Source organism: Mauremys reevesii, linkage group 3, assembly GCF_016161935.1.
Source record: "Mauremys reevesii isolate NIE-2019 linkage group 3, ASM1616193v1, whole genome shotgun sequence".
NCBI classification, from domain to species: domain Eukaryota; kingdom Metazoa; phylum Chordata; order Testudines; family Geoemydidae; genus Mauremys; species Mauremys reevesii.
Genome location: NC_052625.1, coordinates 160,703,700 through 160,729,732, shown reverse-complemented (window position 1 = coordinate 160,729,732; position 26,033 = coordinate 160,703,700). Strand labels below are relative to the sequence as shown.

The 26,033-nt window shown below is 44.3% G+C and overlaps 1 long non-coding RNA gene across 1 annotated transcript; it reads right to left on the bottom strand.

The window, feature by feature from the left end:
- Positions 1–9,101: 9,101 nt before the first annotated feature.
- On the bottom strand, positions 9,102–25,985 carry LOC120400112. The gene is made up of 4 exons (XR_005595542.1): positions 25,852–25,985; positions 12,843–12,893; positions 10,818–10,967; positions 9,102–9,344 (listed from the first exon to the last, which is right to left on the bottom strand). It is a non-coding gene; the product is annotated as an uncharacterized LOC120400112 (long non-coding RNA).
- Between the last annotated feature and the right edge of the window lie 48 nt (positions 25,986–26,033).

Sequence of the window (26,033 nt, the reverse complement as noted above, 5' to 3'; positions counted from 1 at the left end):
TGCTGCCTGACAGGGCTTGAGAGGGGTGGCTCTGGAAGCTGGGCTGAGTAAAGAAGTGACTGCAGCTGGGGCCACGCCCCAAACTGAAGCCCTGGGGATTATAAGAGGCAGGGAAGCCAGAGCACAGACAGAGTCTCTCTCTGGCTTCAGAGAGAGAGGGGCCTCTCTCTGCTTAGGGCTTGAGCATAGGTACCTGAGTGGAGCAGGGCTGGGGGACAGGCTGAGGAGCTAGGGAAGCTCCAGCCTGGAAAGCCCCAGGCTGCAGCCTAGCTATAGGCCAAAGGTACTGGGGGTTGCAGAGGGCAACCTAGGGGTAGGACAAGGCAGCAGGTCCAAACCCCCTTTGCCTGTGATGAGTGGGCTGATACTGCAGTCTGCCCTAGGGTGTGGGGCTAGACCATGACTGTCAGTAGCCACTACTGAGAAAAGGCGGGGATAGTAGCGTGGGGTTCCCCTGGGAGGGGGAGACCCAACCATAAATAGGGGGCACCGGGTCCAGGGAGGGATGCCGGGGCCAGAGAACAGGCGGGTCACCAGCCTGCCGAGGGCGCTCCAGGGCCGGACCGAGGGACATTCCGGGACCAACCAGCGGGAGGCGCCGCGGGGGTGAGTACCACCCGCTTACAAGCTCACAGAAGTGTTCTGGTCTTTAACACTTAGATGCCCAACACCCTATGTGGTCTATACCCAAATAAATCCATTTTACCCTGTATAAAGCTTATACAGGGTAAACTCATAAATTGTTTGACCTCTATAACACTGATAGAGAGATATGAACAGCTATTTGCCTCCCAGGTATTAACACATACTCTGGGTTAATTAATAAGCAAAAAGTGATTTTATTGAATACAGAAAGTAGGATTTAAGTGGTTCCAAGTAGTAACAGACAGAACAAAGTGAATTACCAAGTAAAATAAAATAAAACATGCAAGTCTATGTCTAATCCAACTGAATACAGATAAAATCCTCATCAGTTCCAGAATGCTTCCTTTTACAGACTAATCTCCTTTTAATCTGGGTCCAGCAATCACTCACACCCCTTGCAGTCACTGTCCTTTGTTCCAGTTTCTTTCAAGTATCTTTGGGGGTGGAGAAGCTCTCTCTTTAGCCAGATGAAGACAAAATGAAGTGGTCTCCCCTGGGCTTAAATAGACTTTCTCTTGTGGGTGGAGACCCACTCCTCTCTTCTATGCATAATCCAGCTACAAAATGGAGTTTTGGAGTCACCTGGGCAAGTCACATGTCCATGCATGACTGAGTTCCTTACCAGCCAATCCACGTTCCTGGGAAAGCCCAGATGTGGATTGGTGTCTTCAAGTTTATTGCTGGCTTAAGTGTTTCTTGATTGGGCACTTTCTGGGAATAGTCTTTTCTCTGGAAGCTGACCAAGTGCTTCACTACAGCCTACTTAGAATCAAACAAGTATGCAGCTAATATTTATAACTTTGAATACAAAAATGATACATGCATACCAATAGGATTAATAGATTTAGTAGATCATGACCTTTACCGAGATATGTTACATGGCATATATAGCATAAAACACATTTTAGCTATGTTTTATATATATACATTCATAAGCATATTTCCATAAAGCCTTATGGGTGGCACGGTCACATCAATATCAGCCACAAATGATCTGCATGACACCACACTTGATTTCCATCTGCAGCTCACAAGTACAAAGTTTGTCATGTTTTCATTTGCCCATCAGGTGATATCCATCTCTACTTCCTCTGTGTCTTTCTTTGCTGAATTAGCATGGGCATCATCAGCAGGTTGTTGCTTAGTCTATTACATTTCTGCTTTTCTGCCCTTTCATTTTCTTCACTCAGTCCAAATCTGTGTAGTGCTCCAGCCCAGGAATTCTAGTCTGATCCTACTTTTGCATTAAAATCTCCCTTCACCAATAACACATCTTCTCTTAAAACTTCGTATGTCGTTTTTTGTAGATTATAAATGTCATCAATTTCTTCCTTGGTCATTGCTTATTGTAACTAGACTGGATTTGATTCTGAATCTTGACTTCAGCATATGAGAAGATACTGAGTTAAATATCATAAATCATGGATTGCCTTTGGCTTTAGAACCAATGCAACTCTGCCCTGGTACCCACCATCTTCTTTTCCTGATATCAGTATCCTAAGTTTATTGTGGTAGAATTCTCCTTTGCCTTCACCTTGGCATCATTACTGCAGGTACTCCAGCCTGTTCAAATAAAGGTCTTAGCCTTCGAGTTTGTCACATAACTGTTCTGTGTGTGTTTGTTCTGATCATGTATGTTTTGCACCCACCTCAGTTTGAGCAGCAAATATGGCCCTTTTTGTCCTGCTTACTTTTCTCTCTCTTTCCAGTCTTCCTTTGGTTTTTATAGTCCAATATTTGCCAAGTGTTGGACCATGACTCCTTGGCTTTGTATATTATAACCTGTCTGCAGCACTGCTCTAAGCTATCCATTAGCCTGCTCCAGCACCATTTTGGCCAATGTTATATTTTGAAAATTATCTTGCCAGCTTCACCATAGGAAACTCCGTGCACTTGGATAGCCAGATGTGCCCTAAGGCTAACAGCTTTTGCTGCTAGCTACCCTCACTAGGTTTACCATGCCAGCAAGATCCATGCAGCTACTTGGAGCCACTGCCCAGACCACTACACCACACTATTTGGCTAATGTTGAAAGAGAGCTACCAGATATTATGGATTGCAAGTTACACATGGGGTTTACAGTGGAATCTGACAGGAAAGAGGCCAATATAATTTGTAGCTATATAAGATCTATTACATGGAGCAGAGGAAATAGTTCCTCCTACTGAAATATGATGTAATTGCATATGGAAAGCTGTGTTCCATTTCAGGCACTACAATAAAGAGATAAACAGGTGTTCAAAAACAGACACTGACATTTTTTTATGGGAAAAAACAGAGTTGAGTATGTACAGTTTGAAAAAGCAGTACGAAAGTGGGATACAAGTCTACAAGTATATAAAGAGTGTAACACATCAGGGAAAGAGACGAATTATTTAGCTGGTACGAGGGATAGAACTAAACATAGTAAAATGAAATTACACATGGGAAAATGTAGACCAAATATCAGGAAATATCCTTACCAAGGCATTATTTATTAATAAATAATCATAATAATGGGGCACTGACCTGGGACTTGAGAGAGCCAGGCTCAGTCCTGTTCTGCCACATACTTCTTGTGTGACTTTGAGCAAATCACTTAATGTACATGTACACAGAAGCTGGGAAGTTGAATTCAGTTGAATACATGTGCTAGCTCTGCTTGGGCTAACATACTGAAACTGGCAATGTAGCCACAGCTGCATGAGCAGTAACTTCAGCTAGCCAGCCATGTACAGGCCCACTTGACCCTCCGGTTACATACTCAGGCAGCTAACCTATGCCACTGTGGCCACACTGCTATTTTTAGGTGCTAGCTTGAGCAGAACTATTGCATGTACATCTGCCCAATCTGGGGATTACACTTCTCAGCTGCTGTATAGATGTTGCTTTTATTTCCCTGTGACTCAGTTCCCCACTGTTATGTACCAGGGAGGCCGGGGGGCCCTCCCAAGGTGCTCTGTAAGAACGAGGCCGACACACACTGTGAGTTATTGGCTTTAATGAAGGTAAAGTGACACATCTGCAACGGGGACCCCAAGCGTTGCTGTCACTGAGACGGGGACCCAGCGCCCTGTAGCTCGGCCTGGGGTGAAGTCCGAATACAAACACAAAGCATGCTCATTTTATACAAACAGCAGCAAACCAGCTCATACATAATGCAATAGAAACTCTCCACCCTCCGGGGCTGCCCCCCTGGCCAACAGCCAGGGGCTTGCCACGCAGCAGTCCCAGCCGGTTACGGCAGGTTAAAACTAGCATGCCGTGTCCTACAATAACCAGAGGCTGAGAAAGCGGAACTGCCTAAGCTAAGCCGTAACAGAATCTTCCGTGGTTCCCTAGCCTCCTATATTCCTCCCCTCGCTTTCTCAAGCGCTCCGGTACAACAACAGCAGCATAACCTTGAGCTAATCTAGCAATACAAGCACTAGCATTCCCATTTGTCTGCTAGCGCTTAAACAACAAAGAACATTACACAGAGAGCAGAGAAAATTGCAGTCTAAGCCAGATTTTTCCACTTCTATTACATTGTCCGTTACAGGGGGCGGGACAGTAAAATCTCAGGACAACCTCAGAGCTTCATCGCACACATGGCTTCCACTCCGAGGAATTATGAACGAGAAGTTCAGTTCCGCCCACACACCTAACGCCCAAGTGAACAGAGCAGAAAAACAACAGTAACCGGCTAAACAGAACAGAACCAGAACCAAATAGTGTTTCCTTATTCTATTAGGGCTCACCTATAACCATGCAATTCTTAACACATAACACCAACAGTACCAAACAAAGCAAACATAAACTAACAAGGGTAAAACAGATAGATGGTGTAAATTCTGCAGGGCCCCCCATTCTTAATTGCTCTGTGACAAATTTCTGTTACCAATTATCCCTCATGTCAGGTGATCAAACTGACGCTGCAGGACAGGGGTGGGGGTATAGAGAAAACACACCATGTAACCACATTTTAAATCTTCATTAAAAATAATACAACAACAATTCTGGCCACAAGACAAACACCACAAGACAGAACATAGAACACAAAACATAAATTGTACTGTGCCAGTAAATCATGGTAAGTTGAATGCTGTTCAGCTGGCATCAGTCTTCTCTGATTATCTGAAAGACAAAAACGAAGGTCTACCCCTTCTGGGCAGTCAATCAGTACTTAAAATATACAAATACCCTTATTGATTTCAGGCAAAACAGGGGAATTACTTCATCAGTTAAATCATTTGCATTAATACAGTTGCTTCCTGGCTTGCTTCTGGATTCAAAGCTATTCACAGCTTAAAGTTTCTTACTTTTAACTTCTGCTTTTAAACACTAAAAGAAAACATCACCACTTATATGCCCTTAGGACCTAATACAATCTCAATTACATAGCACTATATACATTCTTCAGCTAATTCAACGAAATTGTTTATAGCCAAATGATTACAATCTAATAATTTCTGTGCCTGAATTTATTTAAAACTTTTCTCCTTAGCATTTTTACAAAGTTCAACTGCTGTTCCCTCCCGCAAACATTATCATGAACAGTGACAACTTCCCCCGGGGTTAAGTGTATACATACACTGAGGCTGTAGGGATCCTAATAGCCAAAATGTTCATTGACTCCCTATTTCTATCCAAAATGTCAGGTGCTATTCTAGGGGCACTTGACCATGACTCAATACCACATTCCCCAGCAGGAGTCCCACAAATTTCATCCTGCCAGGGGACAATTCTTTGGTTCTTCACCAGGGTCAGTTCTTAATGTCCTTCCTGGTTAGGAAGTCCTGGACTTTGGCAATGTCAGTGGTGTGAGTGTTTCTTCTTCTTTCCCTACACAGTCGTGGTTCAGTTCCTACAGGGGAAAGGTCACCAGCACTTCACCTTGCCCCCCGCTCTTTATTTTTGCTGTCCAGAACGCACAGTGGAGCTAGAAGGAGAAATAGGCCAATCACCAGTAGGAGAATTCCCCTGATGTGGAGGGGTCTTTTTGCAGTGAGAATCATGGGTCCAGGCAGTCGGTCTTTGGCGTTTCACAGCAGTGTTGGTAGTCAGCATGACTTGATAAGGGCCTTTCTAGCATGGAGCCAAAGCAGTCTTTCGTTGGTGGACTTATACATTGATCCAGTCTCCTGGTTCCAAGGAGCGGCAGGGCTACTAGGGTCTTTTTTGTAGCGCTTCTTTACCCGTGAGAAAAGAAATCTAACACATTCCGTTAGTGCCTGGCCGAGTTTTACAGCTATCCCAGCGGCTTGGACACAGTCAAGGCCCCCTTCTTCTTGGTTGTCCGCCAAGTCTTAGCTGTAAGTGGTGTCCTTGACTGGGGCCAGTCTCTTATCTTTAGCTTTCTTCAGTTAACTCATTCTGTTCTTTTTCCTCCCCTTGGCTGCTTTTAACCTGCGCATCCTGTGTCAGGACACCCAGCTGATGCAGCTCATACCGTGTTCCCGGCACTGTCCCAGACTCGGACCAGCCAGCGTAGGATGCCTTCTCCAGGCCCCTGCCAAAACAACTCACTCGCGACCTCTGGGGCCGCCTCTGCCTGCGCCGTGCACTCCAACGTCTTCCCATCCAGGGCCCGCTGCCAGCGGAGCACCTCCTCGTCCTGGGCCCAAAGGGTGGTTAGGAGGAGCCACCCTAGCTCCCCCATCGCCCGCCGCTCCGTCCCAGACTGCCGGTTCGCCCGCAACCACTGTAAGCTCTCAAGCAGCTGCTCGGACGTAACCCCAGCTGCCTGCTGGAATGCCAGTTGGCTGGAGCCGCCCAGCCTGCCAAGGTCCGCTACCCCAGCGTTACCTCCCCTACCTTCTGTCAAAGCGGCATCATCTTCCAGAGCACCCTGCTCGCTGCGCCAAATGTTACGTACCAGGGAGGCAGGGGGGCCCTCCCAAGGTGCACTGTAAGAACGAGGCCGACACACACTGTGAGTTATTGGCTTTAATGAAGGTAAAGTGACACATCTGCAAGGGGGACCCCAAGCGTTGCTGTCACTGAGACGGGGACCCAGCGCCCTGTAGCTCGGCCTGGGGTGAAGTCCGAATACAAACACAAAGCATGCTCATTTTATACAAACAGCAGCAAACCAGCTCATACATAATGCAATAGAAACTCTCCAACAGCCAGGGGCTTGCCACGCAGCAGTCCCAGCCGGTTATGGCAGGTTAAAACTAGCATGCCGTGTCCTACAATAACCGGAGGCTGAGAAAGTGGAACTGCCTAAGCTAAGCCGTAACAGAATCTTCCGTGGTTCCCTAGCCTCCTACACCCACCTTCTCTACTTCACAGGCGTGTTGTGAGGCTAACTGTATTAAAGACTGTGAGGTGGTCAGATACCATGGTAATAGGGGCCATAGAAATACCTAAGATTGACCATGTTTAATACAGTAATGCATGGGACCAATCAAGAATGGGGTCCCATAGTGCTAGGCATTGTACAGACTTTTAAAATAAAAGAAAACAGTCCCTGACCTGAAGAGATTCCATTTAGATCAGAGGTCCCCAAAGTGTGGTGGCCACCCCCTAGGAGGATGTGGAGGAATGACTGGGGGGCTCGGCGGTCCCAGGCCAGCCCTCACAGGGGGCGGGGAAGGAGCACCATCCAGCCCTTACCTGCCTGCACCTGCCTCCCTGGCTCCTGGCCCTGTTCCTAACCCCACTCCTCTCCAGCCTCAGCGTGGCTCCGCTCCTGGCCCTATGCCAGCCCTCAGCCTTGGCCACTGGCTGTGGGTCCATTTCTGGCCTGGGGCCAAGGCTGGGGGTGGGTGCAGGGCCAGAAGTGGATTTGCACCTGGCCATGGATATGGCTGCCAGCCCCCACCACAGCCTGACTGCAGCTTTGCTCCCACCCTCAGCCTCTACAGTGGGTAATAAATAATTGACAGTTCCCTTTTGAAACCGAGTTGATATTTGTATTATAAACTGTGACAGAGTTTAATATCTTGGCTCATCCTATTTTTAAACATATGTTGCTGAAATTTAGTATACCTGGATGCAATTGTTTAAAAGACTAAAATGTTTGCATCTTGATTTGATTTTTAAAAAAATAAAAGAAAAAGCTATACTACATTTCAGTTCCTTTTTTGGTTAAGCTATAGGTAAAATCATATTGATTAAAGAAAAATATGAATTACACACAATTAACCTTTAATCTGTTTTTAAAAAATCAGATTTTTAAAAACATAAAACATGCTTAATTTATTAAAACTGACAGGCTTAAAATTCATTGCTCTATTTTTGCACTTTATTCAGTAAACGATGAAAAGAGGGGTCAGCTTTACTTTTGTTTATTCTCAGGTACTTGTTTTTCTTCTTTGAGTGCTGTCTCTGTGGGTGCTCCACTTCAGGTGTTTGTGTGCCCCTATGCTCACAGTCGGAGACTTTTAGTAGTAGTGCCCACTGGGGTCACACATGTGTGGTCCCTGCTTCACGCGGCTGCAAGCAGTTACCAGACACTGTGCGACCAATCCCCACTCAGTTCCTTCTCTACTGCTCTTGGCTATGAGTCGGAGCAATCAGCAGCGTCTCTCACTACTTTTTAGTTAATTAGGTACAGTCAAAAGAACAAGGAGTACTTGTGGCGCCTTAGAGACTAACAAATTTATTTGGGCATAAGCTTTTGTGGGCTAAAACCCCTGTTACTTAGTTTCCTTATTAGCTGCTATTTAGCTTGTTTCCCTTTTCTTTTCTCCTTGCTTTAAAAAAACAAAAACAAACAAACAGAATCACGGCCAGGAACTTCAGAAACACAGCTGTTCTGAGGGTGAAAGCCCTCCCCCACCCCCATTCCCACCCGCAACGGGAATGCCTGTTTTCCTGGGCCCTCAGTGCCTTGCCTCCAGGCTTGATGTGCCTGTCCCTAACAGCCACAGTCAGTGTGTTTGCTGCCTGTGTGTTAGTGCCTCTGACTCAGGCACTAAAAAGTGTTGTATTGCCTCAGGCTCACAGAAAGGCAGGGAGTGGAGCGGTCTCTTGGACCTGCGTCCGGGCATGAGGCTTCGGACCCCACCCCCCTCACTTCGCTAGCCTTGGCTTCGGACAGGAATGCTTTCTCCAACCCCACATCGGACTGCCACGCCGGGCAACACTCGAGGGAGCACTTGGGTCTCCACCGCAGGGAAAAAACCAAACCCACAGCCGTCCCACAGATAATAATAGCACTGGCTGTACTGTCAGCGCCAGGAGCTCACGTAGCTGAAAGTCCAGGACCCCTGCAGACAGACACTTCGGGGAACGGCTCTGGTGCAGGAACTGAGGGGAGGTTGGAGCCCTGTGCCTCCATGCCACAATCTACAGCCACTCCGCCGGCAGGCCTGTGCTCTCAGCTCTGGGAGCTGAGGTGGTGGAAAACCATGGCACTGCTAGAAAAGACTTGATCACTTTTGGCAATAAGGCTTACTCCTTGGCTACCCAGCACCTCTGCATAGCCAACTATGCGACATTACTAACAAAATACAACTATACAAACTACACAAAAATGCCCGAATTGATTAATTTTTATTGCCAAGGACAAGGGAGAACAATTCACAGCACTTGATTCTGAGGACAGGGCTGCAACATCTGTGTCGACGGTGGTTGTAATGAGAAAGGCCTCCTCACTCTATCTTTCTGTCTTCTCTGAAGAAGTGCAATCCACGGTGGAAAACTTGCCAGCCCAAATTATTCACCAAAAAGACAGACGACTCATTTCACTCACTCAGGGACTCATCAGCGACTATCTGATCCTTGGGAACCTACAACCCCAAACCGAAGAGGAAACAGAGGAATTACTTTACATCACAATCATATCACTGGCCAATGTATTCAAACAACAACAGTGGTGATTTGATTCACAGGGTCGCAGACACAGGCCATGAGGGGACAACAATCTACTTCTCAAGTTGCTGCATCCTAACCATCAACTTCCCCTAACAAGAACTCCAGTGGATGGAGACCAATTCTTGACCTCCGATAATTCAACAAGTTCGTCACAAACACGATTCAAGATGGTCACACTGTACACTATAAGCGACTTCCTGCTAAAAGCGTCAACCCAGCAGACAGCACTGCAAGCCACCGAAGAGGTGGTAACCCATCTCACCCACTGTCCCAGGACTTCACAAATCTGGGCTTCCTAATAAATACTGACCAGCCCACTCTAACAACAGTACAAGAGCTGGACTTCATTGGGGCCCACTTCACCTCTATCGAGGCTATAGCCTCACTACCGAGACAATGTTCTTTCACTCTCACCAGCCTCATACCCCCTGCATGAAATAGCCCACAGGTATCTGCCAGGACTTCCCCCAATTTCTTGTCCACATGGCAGCCACAACATTTGCCGTCAAACGCACCAGATTAAACATTCATTGCCTACAAGGAAGGCTATGTATCAACTTTGTTCCACACAGGTATGATATAAACAAGCACCCCACGATAGCAGGAAAAATAAAGGACCCCCTTCTCTGGTGGGGAAAATTGACCAATGTATGCATGGGGCACCCTTCATTCAGACCACAAATGCCTCACTCCGGGGATGTGGCACACACCTGCACCCACATCTATATAGGGCCGCTGGTCCCCTGCGGAATCCCTTTGACATATAAACCTATTGGAACTTCAAGCTGTCCACAACGCTTGCTCCCAATTCCAGCCACTCATCAAGGACAAGGCTATTTGAAGTCTTAGTTGTATGTATTATATATACAGACAAGGGGGAGCACACTCACAGTACCACTATGTGCAAACCATAAAACCCTGACGATGGTGCATCAGACAAAATATCCACACCACCACAGCAGATACACTCAGCAGACAAATTTCTCAAGACTGTGAAGGGAATGCGACAACACAGTACTCCTGCATGTATTTCAACACTGGGGTTTCCCCACAGTAGATCTTTTATTAACTGCACAAAATACCAAACACCCTCATTTTTGTTCCGGTGCAGGTCTTGATGCACAGTCATTAGGCGATGCATTCCTGCTTGAGTGGAATGCTCCCCTTCTCTATGCCTTCCCTCCTATTCCTCTCTTGAATTGAGTGATTCACAAAATCAGGCTGGATGTGCCACAGTAATTCTATTATCATGTAAAAGCAGCAAAGAATCCTGTGGCACCTTATAGACTAACAGACATTTTGCAGCATGAGCTTTCGTGGGTGAATACCCACTTCGTCGGATGCAAGTCATCTATTATCATGGTCTTGCAAAACCGTTGTATCCTTACCGCCTCAGCATGACCGTGCATACATGAATCACACTCCCACTTCTGTCTCACCCGGTGTCCCAGGACTCAGGCCGTGTCCTGAATTCACAGAAACTCCATCTCAGAGTATGGATCCTCCATGGCTCACGGAACCTGAGCTGACCTATTCAGCTGTGGTACAAAATATAGTTACACAGTTGAACAGAAATGAACTGTTACCCATACACCCTGAAGGGGAGACGAGTTAAGGCCTGGTGCCAACTAAAATGGATGACTTCCATCCCAGGGACATTACCTTCTACACTGCGTTAACTATTAGAACTCAAATGGTCAGACCGATCCATGAGCTCAATAAAAGTCCTTCTACCTACCAACACAACATTCCACCTCAAGGTGGATTGCCATCCCATCTTTACCCATCTACTGACCCAATGCTTCCTTTGAGGACTCAATAATGCCTACCCTGAACTAAACGAGCCTACTACACCATGGGACCTGAATCTGGTCATTCGGATAATCACCTCTTCCCCGTTTGAACCCAGGATGACATAATCATTGCTACACCATTCTATGAAAGTAGCATTTCTTGTGGCAATGACATCTGTCAGACGTATGGGAGCACTTTGGGTTTTCATGGCAGAACTCCCATACGTGGTCTTCTTTGAAGATAAAGCCTCCCTCAGACCACACCCCTAAACTCCACACAGATAGAATACATTACACATTTCATAATCTTGATGTTCAGAGGGCATTGGCTTCTTACATAGACAGGACTGAACCATCCCATAAATCACCCAGACTGTTTCTATCCATCACTGAATGCTCCAAAGGGAGCATCATCTCTAAACAAAGACTTTCCATGTAGATCTATAATTGCACAAAACTCTGCTATCATCAGTGCGACTGCCAATCCCTCAGGGGGATTCACTCACATCCCACTAGAGCCTTATCAGCCTCCACGGCTTCCCTGCACAATGTACCTATCACAGACATTTGTAGAGTTGTTGCCTGGGCCTCAGCCCATACCTTTAGACAGCACTATGCCTTAGAGCAACAGGCAACATCTGACACCTCCTTCGGATGCTCTCTACTATCAGAGGTCACGACTTCAACTCCGAAGCCCCTCCTTCCATTGGAGGGCACTGCTCTGAAGTAACCTAAAGTGGAGCACCCACAGGGACAGCACTTGAAGAAGAAGAGAAGGTTACTCACCTTGTGCAGTAACTGAGGTTCTTCGAGATGTGTGTCCCTGTGGATGCTCCACTACCCTCCCTCCTCCCCTCTACTTTGGAGTTTCCTTATTAGTCTCTGCAGTAGAGAAGGAACGGAGTGGGAGTTGGTCACACAGCATTGGTTAACTGCCTGAAGCAGCACAAGGCAGGGACCACGCATGTGCGACCCAACCGGGCACTGCTACTAAAAGTCTCCGACTACGAGCACAGCGCCACACAAACACCCACAGGGACACACATCTCCAAGAACCTCAGTTACTGCACAAGGTGAGTAATCTTCTCTTATGCCCTAGTGTAACTCACACACCTGAGTGTGCTGTCCTGTCCCATCTAGTGGCATCCAGAACTCTGACAGAGAGAAAGAGAGAGAGAGAGATGAGTTTGCCCTACAGTCTTTTCTAAGAGCCACATGGCTTTTAGTTCATGCTGTAGAGGCACTAAGCTCTAGAGGTCCCAGGGTCAATGATGACCGGGGTCTGTCAGTGTTGCACTAGCATAATGCTTGCATTGTTAACATTACAAAGGAATGTTCAAATGCAAACAAAAATTGAAAGTAAAGAAAACATACAAAATGGATGCTTGTCCACTATGGCTAATATAAACCAGTCAGGGAATACCTCGGGCAGCAACTGATAGATATCAGATGCTTCCCTCAGAGAATGTGAGCTCCACACAATCTTGAATTACTCTATAGTTTGAAACCATGGTTAAGAAAACATTTTACTCACAATCTGTCACCTTCCTTTCCTGGGTAAGAGCTTTAAGGTGGTGGCGGCTAGCCATATCGTAGACTTCTTCCAATATGGCTTCTTACCTGGATTTGACATAGTAACAGTGCTAGTTTCACAGATGGCACTCCTCAGACCTATGGACAGATTCATATTAGTGATGTTAGCCTTAGTGGCAACCTTGTCTTCCATTGCTCAGGAAATGCTGCTGAATCAGCTGTGGGAACTAGAACTCAGGGATGAAGTTTCATTAAGATAAATTTGTTCCTTTATAAATCTCAGGTTGCAGAGGATTGTGATGAGCATTTGCTCCCCTTTCAAAAGGATCCATATGTCCCAAAAATGTGAGGGAGGGAATAGTTGGTAGAACTAGCAAAAAATGCAACTTCACCCTGTACTGAAGTAGTATTGCCTTCTGATTGCCATGTGGTCCAAGGTCCTAATGGTATCTTCCTTTGGAACCCAGTTAGCAGCAGTGTCCACAAATCCAACTCTTCACTTTTGACTGGCCAGTTTACTCAAGTAGTTCCTCTCAGATATAAAGCTAGCCATAGTGATCCATACTTTTGTCAGCCTAGAACTGAACTACTATTGTGCAATACCTTGGTTCGACCTAGACAACTACCCACAAACTTCACATGGTTTAACATGCAGCAGTCTACCTACTAAGTGGAGTAGACTGACAGTAACACACTGTGCCAATACTCTGTGCTTATAATTGCTACTTCTCGCAATCCTGGCTTCAGTTCAAGATCCTGATCCTTATCTTCAAAGTCATAAATGGGTAGGGCCTAGCTATCTGACAAACTGATTTATCAGAGGCCAATTGGCTCAGTATTCTCTGGAAAGGACTCTTACCTATGAAATTTGCTACCACCAGAAGTTAGAGTGAACCCAATCTTTCATCCTTCAGATTAAAAGTAGTGTCATATCTTTCAGTGAGCATCCACCTCCCTCCCTGTTAAATGTTCTCAGCAATTTGTTTCTGGAGAACTCTTTAATATTCAGTGGTGCCTAGATACTGTATTATGGTGACAGGCCTCTTAGAGATGTGCATAACAAACCAAGATGGTTGGAAAATTTCAAAGAAAATCATGTTTCAAAGAAAGACAAATGAAAGTTTCAGAAAGTTTGTGAAAAATATTTTTCCACTTTCTGACCAACCTCAACAATAAATAAAGCAATAAAGACATTTTAAAACTCAGCAAATGCTGTTAAATCTGCTCATAATACTGAAGTTTATTTGCTGGAGAAAAAGGGATTGTGTTAGCATTTTTAAACTCCCAAAATATTGATTGCAGCAGTGTGTTACATTCAAGATAATCACTTTCACCTAGTGAGAATGAGATTTTTAGCACCTGTCTCTCAGGTCTCTCAGAGATATAACTTTCCATGATTATCAAGTTTTAGTCACCTATTTTATCCAGAACAACCATCCAAAAGTAAAACCAGAGGTTCTATTTTAAGATTAGATTAATTCCAGTGGCAATATCTATTTCAGGGTTTTTTATCACATAGCAAACAACCAATTTTGCAAAGTGAATTGTGAAGCTATACTGGATTCCTGTCTGGGCTATGCAGAATTTTTTGCTGAATGGCCTGACATAAAAAGTCTACAGTTGTTTTTTAGTTATTGCTAAGAATACCTGTCCTGCATGAGTCTGTAATTTCTATCTGATGTCACATTCCCATATAACTCTTACAACGATATTTGCAATATTTTTCACTAAGGAGCTCGGGTGATAGAGATAGAGTTTTCCATTTTGGCTGGATGTAGGAGGATGTCCCAACAGAGATATAGTGGGGGTGGGATCAATTCAGTTGCCTCTTCCATGCAGTTAATTAATTAAGTTTTCATCTTTGATCTGGCAGCAACACAAACAAGATTTTTTTAAATAAGCTGACACCACTGTGAATTAAGTCATCTAGTGGTTTTTCATTTGTATCACAGCAAATAGATTTCCTTTATTCTGAGAGGTGTGTTGAATTACAGCTTCAACAACCGCATGGAGTTAGTGGATGTTGAGCCATTCTTTTTCTGGTTAGGGAGTTAAGTGCAATATCTTACTTGTTTATAGGAAATAATTCTACAATGCTATGAACTCCATGATTACAGATTTTGAGCGGGGGGCAGGGTGGAAATTTAGGGCCAGATTCTGACACTGTTGCTCATGTTGAAAAGTATTTTACATAATGAGTTGTCCCACTAAGGTCAACTGCTTGTAGAGTAGTGATATCACAACATGGCCTTAGTTTTACAGAATTCAGATTTAATGGAGCATTTTTGTGGATGTCAAATAAAAAAAGCATTGCAGAATTACAAATTACAAAATATTTCTAATTAGTATTTATATAATTTAGTACACATTTATCATAGAATCATAGATGTATAAGGCTGGAAGGGACCTTGGGAGATCATCTAGTCCAGCTCCCTGTGCTAAGGTGGGACCAAATCAATCTAGACCATACCTGACAGGTGTTTGTCCAACCTGTGCTTAAAAACCTCCAATGATGGGGATTCCACAGCATCCCTTGGAAACCTATTTTAGTGCTTAACTATGCTTATAGTCAAAAAGGTTTTTTTCTAATATATAAAACCAGTGGTTCTCAAGTACAACAACTCATCTAGATATTTGCCTAGTTTTACAACAGACTACATAAAAAACACTAGTGAAGTCAGTACAAACTAAAATTTCATGAAATGACTTGTTTATACTGCTTTGTATACTATACACTGAAATGTAAGTATAATATTTATATTCCAATTGATTTATTTTATAATTATATGGTGAAATGAGCAATTTTTCAACTAGTTTTGTACCTACCCTATAGTAATTTCATATAGACAACATTTCCCTAGTTTGCTTACAAAAATGTAATGTGGGACTATGTCAAAAGCCTTACTAAAATCAAGATATATCATATCTACAGTCTGCCCTCTATCCTCTATGCCAGTTACCCTGTCAAGTTGGTTTGGCATGATTTGTTCTTGTCAAATCCATGTTGGTCATAACAGTAACTCCTCGCTTAACGTTGTAGTTATGTTCCTGAAAGATGCTACTTTAAGCAAAACGATGTTAAGCGAATCCAATTTCCCCATAAGATTTAATGTAAATGTGGGGGTTAGATTCCAGGGAAACTTTTTTCACCAGACAAAAGACAATATATATAGTCTAAGTTTTAAACAAACAATTTAATACTGTACAGAACAATGATGATTGTGAAGCTTGGTTGAGGTGGTGAAGTAAGAGGGTGGAAGAAGTTGGGATATTTCCCAGGGAATGCCTTACTGCTAAATGATGAACTAGAACAGCTGAGCTCTCCAGGGTTAACATATTGTTGTTAATGTAACCTCACACTCAACAAGGCAGCACAAATGGAGGGAGGGGAGACAGCATGGCAGACAAAGACAGAGACACACACCCTCTGTGTGTGAGAGAGAGATGAGCATTGCCCCTTTAAGTACGCTGACCGCACTCTAAGTACATTGCCTTTTTAAGTAGATCAGCGAGTTGAGACAGCAGTTGCTGCCAGCAGGCTCCCTCCATCCTAACCCTTGTCGTGTTCTCCCGGCTCTATGGAGAGCATGTTCTCTAATTGATCAGGAATGTAACAATGAAACAACATTAACCGGGATGACTTTAAGAGAGGAGTTACTGTACTTATAACCTTATTATCCTTTAGGTCAGGGGTGGCCAATCTGTGGCTCTGGGGCCAATCTCTGGCTCTGGAGCAACATGTGGTTCTTCAGAAGTTAATATGTGGCTCCTTGTATAGGCACTGACTTCGGGGCTGGAGCTACAGGCGCCAACTTTCCAGTGTGACAGGGGGTGTTCACTGCTCAATCCCTGGCTCTGCCACAAGCCCTGCCCCCACTCCATCCCTTCCTGCCCCCTCCCCTGAGCCTACAATGCCCTTGCTCCTCCCCCTCCACCTTCTCCCGAGCTTTGTACACACCACAAAACAGCTGATCGGAAGGTGTGGGGAGGGAGGGGAAGGCGCCAATCGGTGGGGCTGCTGGTGGGTGGGAGGTGCTGGGAACGGGGTGGGAGAACTGATGTGGGGCTGCTGATGTATTATTGTGGCTCTTTAGCAATGTACATTGGTAAATTCTGGCTCCTTCTCAGGCTCAGGTTGGCCACCCCTGCTCTAGGTGTTTACAAACTGATCATTTAATAATTTGTTCAAGTATCATTCCAGGTATCAAATTAGGCTCACTGGTCTATAATTCCCCAGATCCTCTTTGTTCCCTTTTCTTAAAAAGAGGTAATATGTTTGCCTTTCTCCAGTCCTTTAGGACCTCATCTATCCTCCATGAGTTCTCAAAGATGAATGCTAATGGTTCAGAGATGGCTTCAGCTAGTTCCGCAAGTACAGAGGATGAATTTTGTCAGGACCTGCCAGCTTGAATATATCTAGCTCATCTAAATATTTTTTAAACCTGTTCTTTCTGTATTTTGAGTTGCGTTTCTTTCCCCTTGTTAATATTAATTGTGGTAAGTATCTAGCCACAATTTACCTTTTTAGTGAAGACTGAAGCAAAATAGGGATTATATATGTTGACATGGGAAGTCAACAATTAATTGTTGTGGGAAGTCTACAGTGCAATGATATTTTCCACACTACACTATCATCTACTTAATTGTAATTAAAAGTTTATAATTTCATTTGCTTTTCAGACATACAAAAATATTAGGTTGATGGATTTTAAATGGGTTTTAAAATATAATACATTTGTTTGTTATGAAGAATTATGCAAACACTACTATTAACTACACCTCTACCCCGATACAGCATGACCTGATATAATGCGGGTTCACATATAACACAGTAAAGCTTTGACATGCTGCTCTGAGCAGCGTGTTAAGGGTGCCAGATCAGTCTGGGGCTGAGTGGTTTGATAAGGGGCAGAGGATTTGGGGGAGGTCAGGGGCTTCCCCCCCCCCATGGTCTGGGGGGCAGGAGCTGTGGGAGGGCACTTTTGGGGACCCCACAGTCCCAGAGTGGCCCAGGGGATTAGCAGGGGGCCAGGAGCACCCCGCTCTGCTTCCCTTGCCCCGGCCCCAGCCGTGTCGCTCGGGGGAGGGGGCTTGGGGAAAGGGATCCCCCCGCACTCACCAGCAGTGGTGGAAGCGGAGCAGCCCGGCCCCAGCCCGCTCCACTCCGCCAGTTCCCAGCCGCAGCGCTCCGCTTCCCACCACAGGTGAGTACGGGGGGGCGTCCTTTCCCCAATCTCCCTGCACTCACTGACAGGGGAAAGCGGAACACCGTGGCTGGGAGGTGGCAGAGTGGAGTGGGCTGGGGCCACCATGCTCCGCTTCCCACCGCCGGTGAGTGTGGGGGGCGTCCTTTCCCCAACCTCCCTGCACTCACTGGCGGCGGGAAGCGGAGCAGCCCAGCCCCAGCCAATTCCACTATGCCAGCTCCCAGCCATGGCACTCCGCTTCCCGCTGCAGGTGAATGCAGGACCTTTCCCCAGTCGCCTCCCAGTGACACGGCTGGGGCCGGGGCAAGGAAAGCAGAGTGGACTGGGGCCACATCGCTCCACTTCCTGCCACAGGTGAGTGCAGGGGAGCATCCTTTCCACCAACCTCCCCACACTCACCAACGGCGGAAAGCAGTGCGTCGTGGCTGGGAGCTGGCGGAGTGGAGCAGACTAGGGCCATGCTGCTCTGCTTCCCACCGCTGCCGGTGAGTGCTTGTCAGGGGGCAGGGGGGCGTGGATAGGGGTCGGAGCAGTCAGGGGACAGGGGGGTTGGGTAGGGTGTGAGGTCCTGGGGGTGATTAGGGAGGGGGGTCTCTGGAGGGGGCGGTCAGGGAACAAGGAATGGGGGGGCAAAGCAAGTTTGATATAATGCGGTCTCATCTATAATGCAGTGAGATTTTTTGTCTCCTGAGGACCGCGTTATATTGGTGTAGAGGTGTATATAACTATAACTGATTACACAAGTCAGGGTAAGAAAGCTATACCTAGAAAAAAAACAGAACGGGAGAGACAGTTGAGTTCTCACCACTCTGTGAAGCTTGAACTGGTCAGGGTTCCCAGGTGGTGGTGGTAGCTGAGGGTCCGGAGTGCTGGAGACAGGCAGAGCTTCCATTTGAAGCTTCCAGCATGATCAGTCAGAAGAAGATGAAGTCCCAAAGGAACTGATGCAGATTTTGGATCCAGGCATCAGAAGACTTACATGAGCATGAGTCGGGGTATTTTGTAGGGAAACAACAATGGTTCAAGGAAGAACACTAGATTTGGTTATGGGCAAACTGATGGTTCCATGGAGTATACCAAAGTTGTTTTGTTCTGGCTAGACAATAGGAACTGATCATTCCTTCCTTTGAGGGAGCTCACAATACAATTAGGCAGCTTCTGTATTTTGGATACCAATAAAGGATTTATTACTAGAATTGGTCTGATAACTACTGAGCTGGGCGTGTGCAGGCATAGGTTCATTAACAGCTGGAGCAGAGATCACCCATCATGCAGTGCTTCCCTGATTTTCTGATCCCAGAGTTCAATGTGGTTCTTGCCTTGGAATCTTTGTTCTCCATTCTGTATGCTAATGGAGATGCCTCCTTGTCCTGTCTTTGATGCAAATGAGGCTAGGGGAGTTGCCTTAATTCTGTCACCCTTGTCCAGAGGGGGTTAGGTGTATCTCTCACTGCCTTTTCATTGCATTTTGTAAGTCTTTCTTCTGATTGGTTTTGGTTCAAGCAGAGGATGGGGGAGAGGGTGTCCTTTGTGAGTCAGACAGGCTGGATACTGCACCCTGGTTCCCCAAGAATACAGAGCTGATAGGTAACACTCCCTGTCCACTGGGTCCCAGCCCAAGGCCCTGTTGGTGACGGGAGTGGTCATCACCCAGTCAGCAGGAAATCCTACCGCAACATGCTGACCTGCTTGGGTAGTAGATACCACTCCCTTCGCCTCCCTGGGACACTTCCTAATGCATCTCCTGAGGTAGCAGTCCATACAGCATAGGGGTCTCCAGGTTCCCTGGAGGGGGTAACTCCCTGGGAGTCCAACTCCTGGCTGTCTGCTGGAGATAGCAGTTCACCACTCTGGTCCCCGGATTCTCTTGTTCCCAAAGTCTGTGGCTGAAGCAGTTCCTGGCCTGGAGCCTCCACCAAGTGTCTTCTCCCCATGGTGGTCAGCCTAGAGTGAGGTGGGCTTCTCCCTTTCATACTGAGGCAGCACTTGGAGCATGCCCAGCACAGTCTGAGGGGTAGGATTCTCACCACTCATCTTGTCCAGTGTGGGGTATGCACTTGCCATCACATATGGTCACAAACTCTTTTATACAGGCAGAAGGTGAGCAAGCCCAGTGTTGTGCGTAACACTAGAACTACCTCAACCTTCACACCATAAATTAATTATATACGGTTTAAAAATGAACATCTGCAGAATCTTCAACATAAAAATGGTCATACTTGGTCCGACGAATGGTCCATCAAGCTCAGTATCCTGTCTTTGCCAATGCCAGATATTTCAGAGGGCATGAACAAAGCACTGCCATTATTGCATCCCATATCATGCAGTCCCAGCACTCAGAGGTTTAGGGATACCTGGAGCGTGGAGTTGCATCACTGACCATCTTGTCTAATAGCCATTGATGGACCTATCCTCCATCAACTTATCTAATTCTTTGTGATCCCGCTTTTGGCATTCACAGCATCTCCTGACAATGAGTTCCACAAGTTGACTATGCATTGTGTGAAGTACTTCCTTATGCTTATTTTAACTCCTATTGCTGCCTATTAATTTAATTGGGAGACCCTTAGTTCTTGTGTGATGTGAAGAGGTAAATAACACTTTCCTATTCCCTTTCTCCACACCATTCATGATTTTATAGATCTCTGTTAGATCTCCTTCCAGTCATCTTTTGCAAGCTGAACAGTCCCAGTCTTTTGAATACCTTCCTCATGTTGAAGCTGTTCCATACTCCTAATAATTTTTGTTGTCCTTCTCTGTACGTTTCCCTGTTTCTAATATATTTTTTTGAGATGGGGGTAACCAGAACTGAACACATGAATTTCTATAGTGGTGATATGCTATTTACAGTCTTATTATCTATCCCTTTCCTTCTGGTTCCTATCATTATGTTAGCTTTTTTGACTGCCACTGCACGTAAGAACATAAGAATGGCCATACTGGGTCAGACCAAAGGTCCATTTAGCCCAGTATCCTGTCTTCTGACAGTGGCCAATGCCAGGTGCCCCAGAGGGAATTAACAGCACAGGTAATTATCAAGTGATCCATCCCATGTTGCCCATTCCCTGCTTCTGGCAAACAGAAACTAGGGTCACCATCTCTGTCCATCTTGGCTAATAGCCATTGATGGACCTAGCCTCCATGAACTTATCTAGTTCTTTTTTGAACCCTGATATAGTCTTGGCCTTCACAACATCCTCTGGCTAGGAGTTCCACAGGTTGACTGTGCGTTGTGTGAAAAAACTACTTCCTTTTGTTTGTTTTAAACCTGCTGCCTAGTAATTTCATTTGGTGACCCCTAGTTCTTGTGTTATGAGAAGGAGTAAATAACACTTCCTTATTTACTTTCTCCACACTAGTCATGATTTTATAGACCTCTATCATATCCCCCCTTAGTCCTCTCTTTTCCAAGCTGAATAGTCCCAGTCTTATTAATCTCTCCTCATATGGCAGCCATTCCATACCCCACATCAAGCAGATGTTTTCAGAGAACTATCCACCATGACTCCAAGATCCTTTTCTTGAGTCATAACAGCTAATTAGACACCATCATTTTGTATGTATAGTTGGGATTATATTTTCCAATGTGCATAAATTTGCATTCATAAACATTGAATTTTATGTGCCATTTTATTGTTTGATCACCCAATTTTCTGACATCACTTTGTACCTCTTTGCAGTCTGCTTTGAACTTAACTATTTTGAATCCTCTGCAAACTTTGCTACCTCACTGTTTACCCCCTTTTCAAGATCATTTATGAATATGTTGAACAGCACTGGTCCCAGTACAAATCCCTGGGGGTCCTCACTATAACTCTCTCCATTCTGAAAACTGACCATTTATTCCTATCCTTTGTTTCCTCTCTTAACCACCTACGAATCCATAAGAGGACCTTCCTTCTTATCCCATGACAGCTTAGTTTGCTTAAGAGCCTTTGGTGAGATACTTTTGTCAAAGGCTTTCTGAAAGTCCAAGTACACTATAACCACTGGATCACTCTTGTCCACATGTTTGCTGACTCCCTCAAAGAATAGTAATAGATTGGTGAAGTATGATTTTCTTTTACAAAAGCTATGTTGACTTTTTCCCAACAAACTGTGTTAATCTATGTGTCTTATAATTCTGTTCTTTACTGTCATTTCAATCAATTTGCCCTCTACTGAAGTTAGGCTTACCAGTCTAATTCCCAGGATTGCTCTGGAGCCTTTTTTAAAATTGGCATGATATTAGCTATCCCCCAGTCATCTGGTACAGAAGCTGTACCACAAATAGTAGTTGTGCAATTTCATATCTGAGTTCTTTCAGCACTCTTGGATGAATGCCATCTGGCCCTGGTGACTTATTGTTGTTTAATTTATCAATTTGTTTCAAAACCACCTCTATTGACACCTGAATCTGGGACAGTTCCTCAGATTTGTCACCTAAAAAGAATGGCTCGCATGTGTGAATCTCCGTCATGTCCTCTGCAGTAAAAACTGGTGCAAAGAATTCATTTAACATCTCCACAATGGCCTTATCATCCTTTAGTGCTCCTTTATCACCTTGATCATCCAGTGGCCCCACTTATTGTTTGGCAAGTTCCTGCTTCTGATGTACTTGAAATATTTTTTGCTGTGAATATGTGTGTCTTTTGCTAGTTCCTCTTCAAATTGTTTTTTGGTCTTCCTAATTGCACCTTTATATTTGACTTGCCAGAGTTTATGCTCCTTTCTATTTTCTTCAATAGGATTTGACTTTCAGTTTTTAAAACAAGTCTTTTTGCTTCTAACTGCCTCTTTTACTCTGTTTTTTAGCCCTGCTTATGGGGTTTTTTTTGGACATGCTACTTTTTTAATTTTTTTTTATTTTGGGGTATACATTAAAATTTGAGCTTCTGGTATGATGTTGTAAGAAGTTTCTATGCAGCTTGCAGGCATTTGACTCTGCTGACTGCTCCTTTTAATTTCCATTTAACTAACCTCATTTTTGTGCAGTTCCCCTTCTTGAAGTTAAATGCTACTGGGGTGGTTTTCTTTGGTATTTTTGCCCCCAGAAGGATGTTAAATTTAATTACGTTATGGTTGCTATAACTGAGTGGTTCAGCTATATTCACGTCTTGGACCAGCCCCTGTGCTCCACTTAGAACTAAATCAAGAATTTTCTCTCCCTTTGTGGGTTCCAGGACTAACTGCCCCAAGAAGCAGCCATTAATGGTGTCTAGAAATTGTATCTGTCTCCCATCCTGAGGTGACACGCACCAAGTCACTATGGGGATAGTTGAACTCCCCCACTATATTATTGAGTTTTCTATTTTTATATACTTTCTTATCTCCTGGAGCATTTCATGTTGGTCAGGTGGTTGGTAATATATTGCTACTGCTATACTCTTATTATTCAAGCATTTCTCCCCATAGAGATTCTATGGTATACTTTGATTCTTTTAAGAGTTTTTACTAGATTGGACTCTACACTTTCTTTCACATATAGTGAAACTTCCTCTCCCCACTCCCCCAACCTCAACCCCAACCCCCAGCACGGCCTACTTTGTCATTCCTATATATTTTGTACCCTGGTATTACCATGTCCCACTAATTATCATAGTTCCACCAAGTTTCTGTGATGGCTATAATATCAATATCTTCATTTAATATCAGGCACTCAAGTTTACCCATCCTATTATTTAGACTTCTAGCATTTGTGTACAAACACTTATAAAACTTGTCAATATTTGTCTGCCTTCATGTGATGTAATTAAATGGAATTTTCTTTATTTGTCTGTTTCTCTTCAGTTCTCACCTGTACTTTATCAACTTCTATCCTCTCCTCTTTACTAGGATATAGAAAATCCCTATTAAGTGATCTTCCCCATCTTAAGGATCCACAGACATTACTTTTGCTTCGTTGTGCCATTCTTTGATGCTTAAGATACAGAAAGACATGTGAGAATCATATAATAAATATTGAAACGTATTGAGTACTATATTATCATTGCTTTGGTGGAAGTTGCAGGTGCTCTGCAGTTCTTAGAATGTGCTTGAAATTCAACCATTCACAAAGCCCAAGAGCTTTTCTTTTTGAGGCTGGAGAAAAAAGTCAGGGAAGTTGTTTCAAATAACATTTTTAATAGTTATTGGTACTTACCTGGCTAGTCCTAGCATAGTTTGCTCATATCACATTGATCTTTGTATGTATTTATTTATTCAAAAGACATCTATGGATGAAGCACAGTTAGCTGTGAAGGGCCATGAGAACATTTCCTATATATTTAAGTAATCTTACCACTTTTTCTTGTATAGGCCTTCATCAGGTTGGCTTTAATAAAGCCAAACCCAGTCCTGATTGACAGAAACTGGACTGGGCAAAAAATGAAACATCTGTCCCAGAGGGGAAACAGAATAGTGGCCTCCCCTGGACTACTATTGATCTAGTCCCATTGAGGTCAAAATTTGGGAGCTTTCAAAGATTCAAGCAATTTGCATGTATTAAGTTTGCTCCAAATATGTTGTGACCTGAAATAATTTCCACATTTTAAGCTTGTATGTCCTCTAATCTTTAATAGCAAGATGCATAAGGTTACAGCACCTTGGCCCCTTGTAAATTGAAGTCCACCTCTGGAGCATATGTGGCAAATTAGTAGTGCTTAGCACTATGACTTGTCACTTATTTGTATTTGTGTTTCCATTATTCACCTCCTCTTTTTTTGAACAGTTACTATAAACAGTTTAAAAGTAATTTGCTGCTGAAAGCAGGAATATCATACATTTCTTTCTTTTTAAAAATTAGTTACAGAATGAGCAGTTTTGCTAGACTAATTTTCATAAAGTCACCGATTTTAAGGACATAAGGAATCATTATATCACCTAATCTGACTTCCTATGTAACACAGGCCAAAGAATTTCATCCAGTTACCCTATACCAGAGATCGGCCAACTTTGTCACGCGGCCCGCCAAGGTAAGCACCTTGGTGGGCCGGGCCGGTTTGTTTACCTGCCGCGTCTGCAGGTTCAGCCGATTGCAACTGGCCGTGGTTTGCCGCTCCAAGCCAATGGGGACTGCAGGAAGCAGTGGCCAGCACATCCCTTGGCCCATGCCACTTCCCGCAGTCCCCATTGGCCTGAGACAGCGAACCATGGCCAGTGAGAGCTGCAATCAGCTGAACCTGCGGACGCGGTAGGTAAACAAACCAGCCTGGCCCACCAGGGTGCTTACCTTGGCTGGCCACGTGCCAAAGGTTGTCAATCCCTGCCCTATACTGAGCCCAGTAACTAGTGCTTGACTGAAGCATATCCACCAGAGAGGCATCCAGTCTTGAACAGAAGACATCAAGAGGTTGCAAATCCACTACTTCCCTTCATAACATAATGCACCAGTTTTCATTCTTTTCAAGGTAGACAGAGGTCAACTTTACTAAAACACACACAAATTATTGCAGGAATGGAGGCCAGATCCTCAACTGGTGTAAATAAGCATAGCCCCCTGGATTTAACACCACCTGAGAATCTGGCCTAGAATATCATTAGTCACAAAGTTGTGTAGGGAAGATTTTGCCATCTGGCTTGCATTATACTTGATTTATATTTATATTTAATTATATTTAATTTAGAAGATAATATTTGCTGTCCTGAAGGATGTCATTTTAAAAAAAATACAATTTTGCAGACATGTAGACAATGTGTAATATAATTACATATTTTTGTATTTTATAAAATGTTACTAATCAAAATCTTATAAGCCTTATAAGTCTTCTCCCCCCTTTGAGGTACTTGGAATACCAAACAAAATAATAAAACCCACCCTCTTAAAACAGAAATTTAACAAGCTGAGAGGGTCTCATTGGGCTAAAAGTGATGGTGGGAGGGATGGATGAGATACATACATCAAAAATAGTTATGTTAGAAGTGAAACTGACCTTTTTGGGGAAAAAAATCCTTTTCCTGTGGCCTCTTTTTTGAAAGAAGCAGGGAGCAGTGAGATAAGATAAGGACCAAAAGGAAGTGTCCTAAGTGTTAATACATCAGAGACTTGATCCCATTTTAATCAAAGATTGGGACCCTACAAAGGTGTGTAGTAAAGTTTGGTTCCATTTACTGA